This window comes from Copadichromis virginalis, linkage group LG19, assembly GCF_057382275.1.
Source record: "Copadichromis virginalis isolate Kocher_CV1m ecotype Utaka linkage group LG19, C_Virginalis_male_GT1.1, whole genome shotgun sequence".
Taxonomy (NCBI): domain Eukaryota; kingdom Metazoa; phylum Chordata; class Actinopteri; order Cichliformes; family Cichlidae; genus Copadichromis; species Copadichromis virginalis.
In genome coordinates, this window is record NC_140636.1 from 1,385,676 (window position 1) to 1,396,744 (window position 11,069).

Below are 11,069 nucleotides of genomic sequence, written 5' to 3' on the forward strand. Positions count from 1 at the left end.
TATTCATAAGGTTAGTTAGTAGAGTTGCCAACCGTCCTGTAAAAAACAGAATCGTCTCGTATTCAGAGAAAATATTACGCGTTTCGTATTGAGTAGGGATGCAGTTTGTCCCGAACTTCAGCTACAATGGAAAAGACACAAAGCTGGACTTATTCTGTGTCTTTGCTGCACAGCTGCCTCTTCTGCTCTCATTCTCCCCCTCCCTCTCAGAATCAGAATCAGAATCAGAATGGGGTTTATTGCCAAATGTTGAGCAGGTTTACAACATTAGGAAATTGCTGCGGTGCTTCAGTGCAAACATGCTGTCATAAATAGCACTTAAATAGACATGGAAAAAAATAAAAGTAGGGATAAGAATTAAAAGTGCTACGTGGAAAGATATGTGCATGAGATATACATGAGATATATACATGAGAATAAGAATTAAGAGTGCTACGTAGAAAGATATATACATGAGTGCAGGTGGTGATCAGTGCCAAACATGGAATGATGCAGTGAACACAGCGTAGGGTCATGTGTTAGTGGTGGGAACAGTCATATGGTTATTGTTCATGTGTCCAACAGCAGAGGGGAAGAAACTGTTCTTATGGCGAGAGGTTCTGGTGCGAATGGACCGGAGCCTCCTGCCTGAGGGGAGCAGGTCAAACAGACTGTGTCCAGGGTGAGAAGGGTCAGCTGAGATCCGAGCTGCACGCCGCAATGTCCTGGAGGTGTACAGGTCCTGCAAAGATGGGAGTCTGCAGCCAATCACCTTCTCAGCAGAGCGCACAACACGCTGCAGTCTCTGTTTGTCCCTGATAGTGGCTCCAGCGTACCACACGGTGATGGAGGAGGTGAGGATGGACTCGATGATTGCGGTGTAGAATTGCATCATCGTCCGTGTTGGCAGGTTGAATTTCTTCAGCTGCCTCAGGAAGTACATCCTCTGCTGGGCTTTCTTGATGACGGAGGTGATGGTGGGCTCCCACTTCAGGTCCTGGGTGATGGTGGTACCCAGGAAGCGGAATGAGTCCACAGAGGTGATGGGGGTGTCAGTCAGGATGATGGGGGGGAGTGGGGCTGTGTGCTTCCTGAAGTCCACAATAATCTCCACTGTCTTCTGGGCATTCAGCACCAGGTTGTTGTGGCTGCACCAGGACACCAGACGTTCAACCTCCCTCCTGTAGGCAGACTCGTCCCCGTCTGAGATGAGTCCAATAACGGTGGTGTCATCTGCAAACTTGATTAGCTTGACAGACTGGTGGGTGGAGGTGCAGCAGTTGGTGTACAGGGAGAAGAGCAGAGGAGAAAGAACACAGCCCTGAGGGGAGCCGGTGCTGATGGTCCGGGAGTCCGAGACATTCTTTCCCAGCCTCACATGCTGCTTCCTGTCCGTCAGGAAGTCAGAGATCCACCGGCAGATGGGATCAGGCACATTCATCTGGGAAAGCTTGTCTCGGAGATGGTCTGGAAGGATGGTGTTGAAGGCAGAGCTGAAGTCCACAAACAGGATCCTGGCGTAGGTTCCTGGGGAGTCCAGATGCTGCAGGATGAAGTGTAGGGCCATGTTGATGGCGTCGTCTACAGACCTGTTGGCTCTATATGCAAACTGCAGGGGGTCCAGGAGGGGGGCCGTGAGGGTCCTGAGATGGGAGAGAACTAGGCGCTCAAAAGACTTCATGACCACAGATGTCAGAGCCACGGGTCTGTAGTCATTTAGTCCAGTGATCCTAGGTTTCTTGGGGACAGGGATTATGGTAGAGGACTTGAAGCAGGCAGGCACATGGCATGCCTGCAGTGAGGAGTTGAAGATGCCAGAAAACACTGGGGCCAGCTCGTTTGCACAGTGTCTGAGGGTGGCAGGAGACACACCGTCTGGGCCGGGAGCTTTCCGAGCATTCAGGTTCTTAAACTGCTTCCTCACACCTGCTTCATGAATATGAAGAGTTGTGGTGGGAGGAGGTGGTGTGAAATCCTCTTTTGTGTGGGGTGAGGGGGCGGGTGTTGTAGGTGAAGTGTTTGAAGGTGGTGATGGCTCTATGGAGGGGGGAGAGGTGGGGGAATGAGTGTCCAAAGTGCCTCTATTGTTGGGGTCGTTGGAGGTGTGAAGGCTGCCTGATGGCTCGTCAAAACGGCAGTAGAAGTCGTTAAGGGTGTTGGCTAAGAGCAAGTCATCAGTGGAGTGGGGGGTTTTAGGCTTGTAGTTGGTGATATTCCTAAAACCTTTCCACACAGAGGCCGAGTCATTCTCTGAGATCTGCTGCTGCATCTTCTCAGAGTGCTGATGTTTGGCAATGTCCACTTCTTTAGTGAACCTGTACTTGGCCTCTCTGTAGCAGTCCCTGTCTCCGCTTCTGAACGCCTTTCTCTTTTCCAGCCACAGCTTTTTGAGTTTAGGAGTAAACCAGGGTTTGTCATTGTTATAACTCACCCTGGTGCGTGATGGCACAATGCTGTCCTCACAGAAGTGGATATAGGAGGTGACAGTGTCCGTAGACTCGTCCAAGCTGTTAGAAGCAGCCTTCATTGTGTCCCAGTCTGTGGTCTCCAAACACGTGCGAAGCTCCTCCACAGCCTCGTTGCTCCACAGTTTTTTAGTCCTCACGACAGGTTTGGAGAGCTTCAGCCTCTGTCTGTACGCGGGGATTAGGTGGATCATGACGTGGTCAGAAAGTCCGAGTGAAGCGCGGGGCACCGCGCGATAGGCCCCGCTGATCGTGCTGTAACAGTGGTCTAATGTCCTCTCCTCTCTGGTCGGGCATTTAATATACTGCTTATATTTTGGAAGCTCATGGCTCAGATTGGCTTTGTTAAAGTCCCCAAGAGCAATGATGAGAGAGTCCTGGAATGTCCGCGGAGAATCTGCTCCGCGAGTGCGCACTGAGCTGCCTGCGCATCTGCGTCTGGCGGGATGTAAACAGCGGCCAGGATGAATGAAGCGAACTCCCGCGGAGAATAAAACGGTTTGCAGTGGATAAAAAGATATTCCAGAGAGGAAGAGCAGTGCTGAGCAATCACTGTCACATCTGTGCACCAGCCACTATTGATGTAGAAGCAGAGACCTCCACCTTTGGACTTACCGGAGAGAGCGGCCTGCCGGTCCGCGCGCAGCAGATGAAAGCCCTCCAGCTTGAGCGCGCAGTCTGGGATGTTCTCACTGAGCCACGACTCCGTAAAACATAAGACACAGGAGGAGGCAAAGTCTCTGTTCATGCTTCTCATCAGGGCCAGTTCGTCAATCTTATTGCCGAGTGAGCGTACATTAGAAAGGAAGATCCCAGGAAGAGCAGTTCGCAGTCCGCGTCTCCTCAAACGCACGAGTGCGCCGGCTCGCTTCCCTCTCTTTCGGCGTCTCGCTTTCCTGGTCAGAGTCAGCAGTAAATCTGCCGCAGATGCGACAAATATTGGAAATAAATCCACAGGCGTTGTAGTCCTGTAGTTAAGGAGCTCTTCTCTGGTGTACGAGTATCCAGAGGAGTGCCCAGACACAGAGAAAATGCACAAAAACAAAACAAAAGTAACGCACTGAAGCACCAGGGCGACCATCCGCGGCGCCATCTTGGTCTTCCTCCTGTTTCTACTTCAATCATGAAACTGATTCAATGATCAGCTGATCGGCTTTTCTCTCTTGTTTGTTTATCGCCCACTTTGTGTGTGAAAGAGGAAACCAGCGGATGTCGCGTTAAACAACAGCAGCACGTTTAAGCTTGATCAGCTGTTGTTAGAATTTATTTAATATTAATTTCTAGTATCAGCTGATGTTTGCTGGAGCCACAGTTGTAAACCTGCTGGTCATGATGTCGGTTTGGATATGTGGTGAGAGGGAAACATGAAGATGAAACCAGGAGATGTCCTTACTGAATCATCAGAGCTGTGATGGAGAAACAGGTTTACCTTTTAGGTGACATGGATGAGTTGAAGTTATGAACTGTTTCTGAGAGACAAATAACACCAGGATCCTTTTCTAAGTAGCTGACAGCTGGTAACTGTGCAGGGGCGGATCTAGCAAAGTGTTGCCAGGGGGCCAGGTAGGGCATTAACAGGGAGAGGGGGGCACAAAGAAATACTTTTCTTTCTTATTCTCATTTAAAATATCTCACTTTTAATAAATAATTATCTGAATCTTACAACAAACCATTGATAGATTGATGCATATAGACCATCAGAACAGTGAACATCACTGTCACAACAGTGTTTGTTTTCATTCAAAGGCTTTATGGTTTTTCCTATAATGGCGGCCGGTCTCTAGTCAAAATGCCCGGGCCAATTTTCTGTCCCAGTCCAGCCCTGTATGCAGCTCACCTGCAGTCTGCTGTTACCTACATCTTCCTATTCAGAAGGCAGGATTTCCGAGTTCTGAGTACAATCAAAGCACCACGACTGCAGTTTTTGTGTTGGATGTAAAAAGCGCACATGACGCTGTGACGTAGGCTAGAATCATGGCGGCGGTCAACGGCGGTCCAGGCGTGGGATTTCTCTCGTGGAAATATGCACATTATCTTTTCCTTTCTATTGGTAGGTGGTACAGTGCACTGTGGTAAGTAAGCAAGCTGGAAGACTGGCAGTCTGGCTGGGTATCCAGTTGCGGAAGCAACACATTAACAAGAGAATTCTGAGTAAAACCAAAGTTACTTTCCCTAGTAACTTGTTACTTTGAAAGTAACGAGTAACTTGAAGTAACTGAGTTACTTTTGATAGAAAAAACGGCAGCACAGTGGCACGGTGGTTAGCACTGTTCCCTCACAGCAAGAAGGTCCTGAGTTCAATTCCACCATCAGGCCGGGGTCTTTCTGTGTGGAGTTTGCATGTTCTCCCCGTGTTTGTGTGGGTTCCCTCCGGGTACTCCGGCTTCCTCCCACCGTCCAAAGACATGCTTGTGGGGATAGGTTAATTGGATAATCCAAATTGCCACTAGGTGTGAATGTGCGAGTGAATGTGAGAGCGAATGGTTGTCTGTCCCTGTGTGTTGGCCCTGCGACAGACTGGCGACCTGTCCAGGGTGTACCCCACCTTTCGCCCTGTGACAGCTGGGATAGGTTCCAGCGCCCCCCGCGACCCTGAAAAGGATAAGCGGAAGCGAATGGATGGATGGATGTAACTAAGTTACTAATTTAAAGTAACTTACCCAACACTGGTGGTGTATACATTTAAATAAATCTTTGATCGGTAGCAGCGTGACTCTGGAGTGCTGCACTGTATGTTTGTAAGTTTGCTCCCCAACAAACACAACACATGTTGATGAATCATTGTGCACCATCAAATGCACCCGTGGGAGCACCCAAAAGGCAAAGGAAGATGCTAACCATCACACAAAAAGTTGGACTTCTGGACATGCTAAAGGAAGGTAGAAGTTACCGTATTTTTCGGATTATAATATAATACTGGACTTATCTTTCTACGAAGGTTTGAACTTCGAGTGTTTAAACAAGAGATAAAAGTGTAAAAATATCCATGCCTGTGTGAGAAAAGTGTGTAAAGTGTGTAGTGAGGGGTTTTACAGCCTTAAAACGTCTATAATAATTGTAAAAACAATAAAGCTGGCTACTTTGTGGATTTCACCTATTGCGGGTTATTTTTAGAACATAACTCCCACGATAAACGAGTGAACACTGCATACAGCAGTCTACACTGGTCCCTGACCATAGATAGGTCACTAATGATGGTGGATTAACCTGGAATAAGTAGTAACTTTGAAATGAGCATTAACAGGGGATGAACACTCACTAAACAACATTTTCTTCTACAATGACAAATGAAGAATCTCTGCTTTGGAAAGTTCAAACACCACCTTTGAATGTTGGGTGTCCAAAGATTTACAGACAGAGGGAGAGGGAAAAGAAAGAAGAGGAAAGAGACGAGCAGAGACGAGCTGTGTCTGCAGGCAACACAGCAAGCCATAATTAATTACCACAGACAGGTAAGTATTAAAAACAATATTCCATCTCACTGAGGCCTTGGAGGTCTTTGCATCAATAAAATGAGGTATTCATCAGATGAGGCTCTGTCCAAGTAAAGCTTCATGAAAGTGAATGGTGCCTTGTGTGTTTAATTTATAGCAAAATTCCTGCATAAACTGGGAGGTTGTAAAAAGTCCCAATTAGCCATCTGCGATTGTCTGGAGGAGATTTGATATATGGGCCTATCAATACAGCAAAACTGTATGCTGGGCTCTAATACCAAACTGTAATCTAGGGCGCACATGGTTCATAAGCACCCATTGACTCTGTGTGTGCTTTTACAGACCATTAGGGAGAGCTGTTTCAGTGAAGGCTGGGCATAAAGTTACAGAATGACCATGGCACAGAGTGTGCATTTATCTGCTCCTGAGTTTCACACAGACACTCTGAGCTTTTACTGTCTGCCTGTCAAACAATTTACAGCTAAAATGTTAAGGCTAACACCAATCTCACGTAGCTTCAGACTACTGCACACCTGTGGAAAATAATAAGGTGCTTTATTATTATTGTATCGCTCTAAAAATACTAAATCTTAAAACTTTCTGGTAACTGTAAACAGTACTTAATTTAAAATATGAATCAGAAGAATTCATATCAGCTGACAGCATCTAGACATATATTTATGTCTGCTCACTTTCCAAAGGAAAGTGTGTGTGGATGGATAGAGACAGAGAGGATTTAGCTGTTTTGTGAACGTCTTTGTCAGGTGAAGTGATAGAAGGAGGACAAATGGGAATAACGGTATTAATGTAAGAGAAGAAAGTGAAGAGCTGATGGTTGGAATGAGCAGAACATAACAAACAACAAAAAAGAAGACGTCTGTGAAGGTTCTCAGTCATCCAGGTCATCGTAGTCTACAGAGCTCGGAAAGACAATCGTCTGGACTTCTTTAAGTTTCCTTGAAGACGTTTCATCCGAGAAGTGTCTTCAGTTCTCAGAGCGACTGGTGGAGAGTCCCAGATTCTAAGTCCTATGGGAGCGAGCGTCCCCTATGGGAGCGAGCGTCCCCTATGGGAGCGAGCGTCCCCTATAGGAGCGTCCCCTATAGGAGCGTCCCCTATAGGAGCGTCTCCTATGGGAGCGTCCCCAAGAGGGTCATGGACCCCCTATTGATCCTCTGTCTGGCTGATTGTGACCCACACCCGTTTTCACACCCGGGCTTGTGTGATTAGGCAGACATGTAAAAATAAGTGCGACCCCAGCTAACCTATTTATACCATGACTATAAAGTATTTTATCACTTCATTGATTTTACCAAAACTTTTCATCCATGTCATTTGAATCAGTTTCATGGAGGGAAAAAAACTAATAATGATTTAAGGAACCTTAAATTGCCTTTTGAACACCACTGAACATCAAAATGATCAGCAAGCTCTAATTATCCTTTCTAGTGCAGAATAACCCCGCTATCACTGATGTAACCCATACGTCCTCCGAAGAACACAGTCTTTCTGGCTTGCTCCATCTTTGCTCGTGCAGCAGCTCAAGCCTGTCAGCTTTGAAGAAGTCCTCTATAAAGTAAATATTCTGCAGGTCTTTGTGTTTTCGGATAGCTTCCTGGAATCCTGGTCCTGTTTTATGGTGGACTGCAGGATGATTTGACCGTGGCTTCTTTATCAGCCATTGTTTACATAAATGCTGTCCATGTAGTTTTGACTGGCACATCTTTAACATATTGAGTCTGTTTATGCTCTTTGTCTTTGACTACAGATGTTAAGGTTCAATCTGTTGTTTATTCTGTTCTAATTCGTCACCTTTTCTTTCGACTCCTCTTTTTCTTATAAAAGATTACATCATCTTTCAGTGCTTGTATCTTGCTTTTTCAATTTTTTTAAATTTCAGAATCATTCATCTCCACCACCCTGGTGATGTTAGCCTCCATAACTGAGTTCTTACTCAATTAGTTACAGCAGTTGTACATTTTAGAGGACAGCTTTTCAGTAGCTGTAACCGGAGCTGTATTTCCAGTTACTGGAGGTTTTTGCTTTGGAGATGGTGCCATAAATTTTGTGGGAGTAAATTTTAGAAGTTTTCCTCTTTAGTGTACTGCTGTTGCTGTTTGCTTCTATCTGTGAGCAGACGTGGTCATATCTGTTAGCTTGAATCAAAGCTTTAGCCAGCATCCACTCAGCATCTTTTTAAGGTTACAGCTGATGTTTTAAAATACAAACTTTGCTAAATCCAAAGTTCACATTGCAGTTTTGCTTCGTCTTATCAATAAACAGTGTTGGGAAGGTTACTTTTAAAATGTATTCCACTACAGATTACAGATTACATGCCCCAAAATGTATTTTGTAACGTTTTCCATTACATTACTCAGTGAGAGTAACTTATTCTGAATACTCTGGATTACTTAATATATTATCATGCTTTTTACAACTACATGGATGTACTATTGCTGTGTGATTTATTACTATTACTGAAGGCTACTCGCCATACCAACACCAACTCGATGTTTAAATCTTAATATAAATGAGCAACAGTAGGCAGTGGCGGTCCTAGCCTGTTTGGCGCCCCGGGCGAACACTCCCTCTGCCCCCCCCACACACACACACGTAAAACATATTAAGGATTGTACATTAACATAAAACCATTGTCGGAACAACACTGAATTTCACCAGAGAAACACACACACACACACACGAAGAGAGAGAGTATGCATAGTATGCAAATGGCTACCAAACAGCCATCATAATTCGTCATACAATGAGAACAGGACAAATCAACAATTGACACTGACTAATTAATATTAAAATCTGTAACATAATGTATTGTTTGGAGTTTAGTCTGTTACTGTTGCTATTTTTACCATTTCTTCTTGGAGCAACTGTAACCCACATTATTTCCTTAGGGATTAATAAAGTTTTCTGACTCTGATAGTTTCAGGATGTCCTGCCATTATCCAATCACACATCTGCTTACCTGCATCTTTTGCTCGTTCCTCCTCCTCTTCTTTTCTCTTTTTTCTAAACTGAGCACCTGATGGCTTTGAACTTTTCTTGTCCATCTTACATTGGTTTTAATTTTGCGCTCCAGTATGAACACAAATCCACCAACCCGAGGATCACCACAACATGATCTAACAGACCTACACCTTAGTTCACAGATTCACTTTGTCTAAGGTGCATTTCTGGGATTTCACATAACCCAGGATTCAAATCATGAATACATAATGGGCTTGGATTTACAACATTATGAATGAAATGTGCTCTATTTGGGAGCAGCCGGCCCCTCCCCTTTCGACGGGTTGTGTGTGAGACTTTAAATCAGGGGTGTCAAATTCAAATACACAGTGGGCCAAAAAACTGGAACAAACCCATACGGAAAAGATATATATAAATCTTATAAAGTTTGTATCTGTCTTGTGTGAAACTTATATGAAAAGCATATAAGAGTGAAAACAGATATAAGATCCCTTGAAAAATTATTTAATGAAACTTGTATGTTTTGGATACTTCCTAAAACAATATATGAAAGTAATGAGAAAGTGGCCACTTTCATGAGTAATCACATATAAGTTTTTACTATTTCTTTTCCATATGGGAAGTCGCGGGCTAACATTAATATTTATTGAAAAAAAAACTTCCTCCAGATATACACAGCAAATCCAGCATGTCCAAATTAACACTGTCGGATTTGATTTCAACACTATTAAAGTGTCTATATGGGTCCACACCAGAGAGTGTTAATTTAACTCTTTTTGGAGAGTTGGTACGTTAACTCTGATTTAGTGTTAAACACCAAATCTGTCTGGAGTTGATAATTTAACACTTGGTGTTAAGAGTTTATATATTAACTCTCAAAGAGTATTTTAGTTTAACTACTTAAGAGTTATCTTCTAATTAATTCTAAAAAGCGGGAATTTTACTGTTCTGAACTTCTAGAAATTTCTTTTGGAAATAAACATTTACTAAAAATATGCAATGGTTTTTGAAAAACATTTATTCTGAACTGTGCACCACAATTTCAAAACATTTTCTGAAAGATGTAACAGTATACATGTTCTCACTTTCATTAGAATTGTGTTTATCAAAAGGTCTGACATAGGTGAGCTGGTAAATGCAAATAACAGCATTCTCATCACTTATTTCTTCAATACAATATGCATGTCCTTCATTCATCCCTTTGTGGAACTTCAACGCACTTCTACTCTCCCCCATATTCCATCTTCACAAGCATATCCTGTGTGGAGATTGAATAAAAATTAGTTGACACTAAATAATGGCACAAATAATCCGGTAATCAATTGCAGCACAGTAAAAAAAAGGAATCCTCTTTGAGCCATTACTTGTGTAAAGTATTTTCCCAAAAGACAAAGACACAGGCAACAGGTAATACTGAACTAAATGTAAAACCTCAACCTTTTTAATTTTTACCTAAACCGTGTGCACAAAACTCTGGAGGGATCTATGCTAACGTAGACCCCAGTCAGGACGTCTGCTACTGCTGTTTGCTCGTTTTTTTGTTTTTTTTATGGGCGATCGTTTTCAGGCTTCAAGTAGCACCATTATACCAACATTTCACATTCTAGACATTGTTTTAGGTGTATTTGACCAAAAGTTTGACTGAAAATTCACATGCAAGCTTTTTTTCAAGGCTGTGGTATTTGCCCGCAAACAATACCTTTCAGCTAGCTAAAACAGAATATTATGCTATCACCGAGCAACATGGCTAATGCCTTTCACACAGCTTTGTCTCAACTCCAAAGAGCCACAGAAGTAAAAGCTCATAATAATAATTGAAACAATCTTTGAAAAAATGACTTACCAAGCATGGCAAACAACTCAAATATGTAGAGCAAAATGTTCTGAAACGGCTTCACTTCCGCTTCGATTGGAGCCGTGCTGGGGGCGGAGTCTGTGAATTTACTCTGTTGGTGTCATAGCCCCTGTAGGAGTTCAGAGGTCAAGAGTTAATGTTTCCATTGTAACACCTCCAGATTTGACAGAGAAACACTCATTTTTAACACTCGATTTTAACTACTATCATTTTACACCTCAGAGTTACATTAAAAGAATGTGACTCTGCTTAGAGTAAAATTAACTCTACTTTTGCAAGAAGACTATTAACACCAAAACATTTAACACTTTTGAATTTGCTGTGTAAGAATGAATCTCTTCTTATGGACTCAAA

At 43.4% G+C, this 11,069-nt stretch overlaps 1 long non-coding RNA gene across 1 annotated transcript; it reads right to left on the reverse strand.

Moving 5' to 3' along the window:
- Nucleotides 1–9,860: 9,860 nt before the first annotated feature.
- Nucleotides 9,861–10,856, reverse strand: LOC146685327 (uncharacterized). The gene is made up of 2 exons (XR_014916646.1): nucleotides 10,704–10,856; nucleotides 9,861–10,118 (listed from the first exon to the last, which is right to left on the reverse strand). It is a non-coding gene; the product is annotated as an uncharacterized LOC146685327 (long non-coding RNA).
- Between the last annotated feature and the right edge of the window lie 213 nt (nucleotides 10,857–11,069).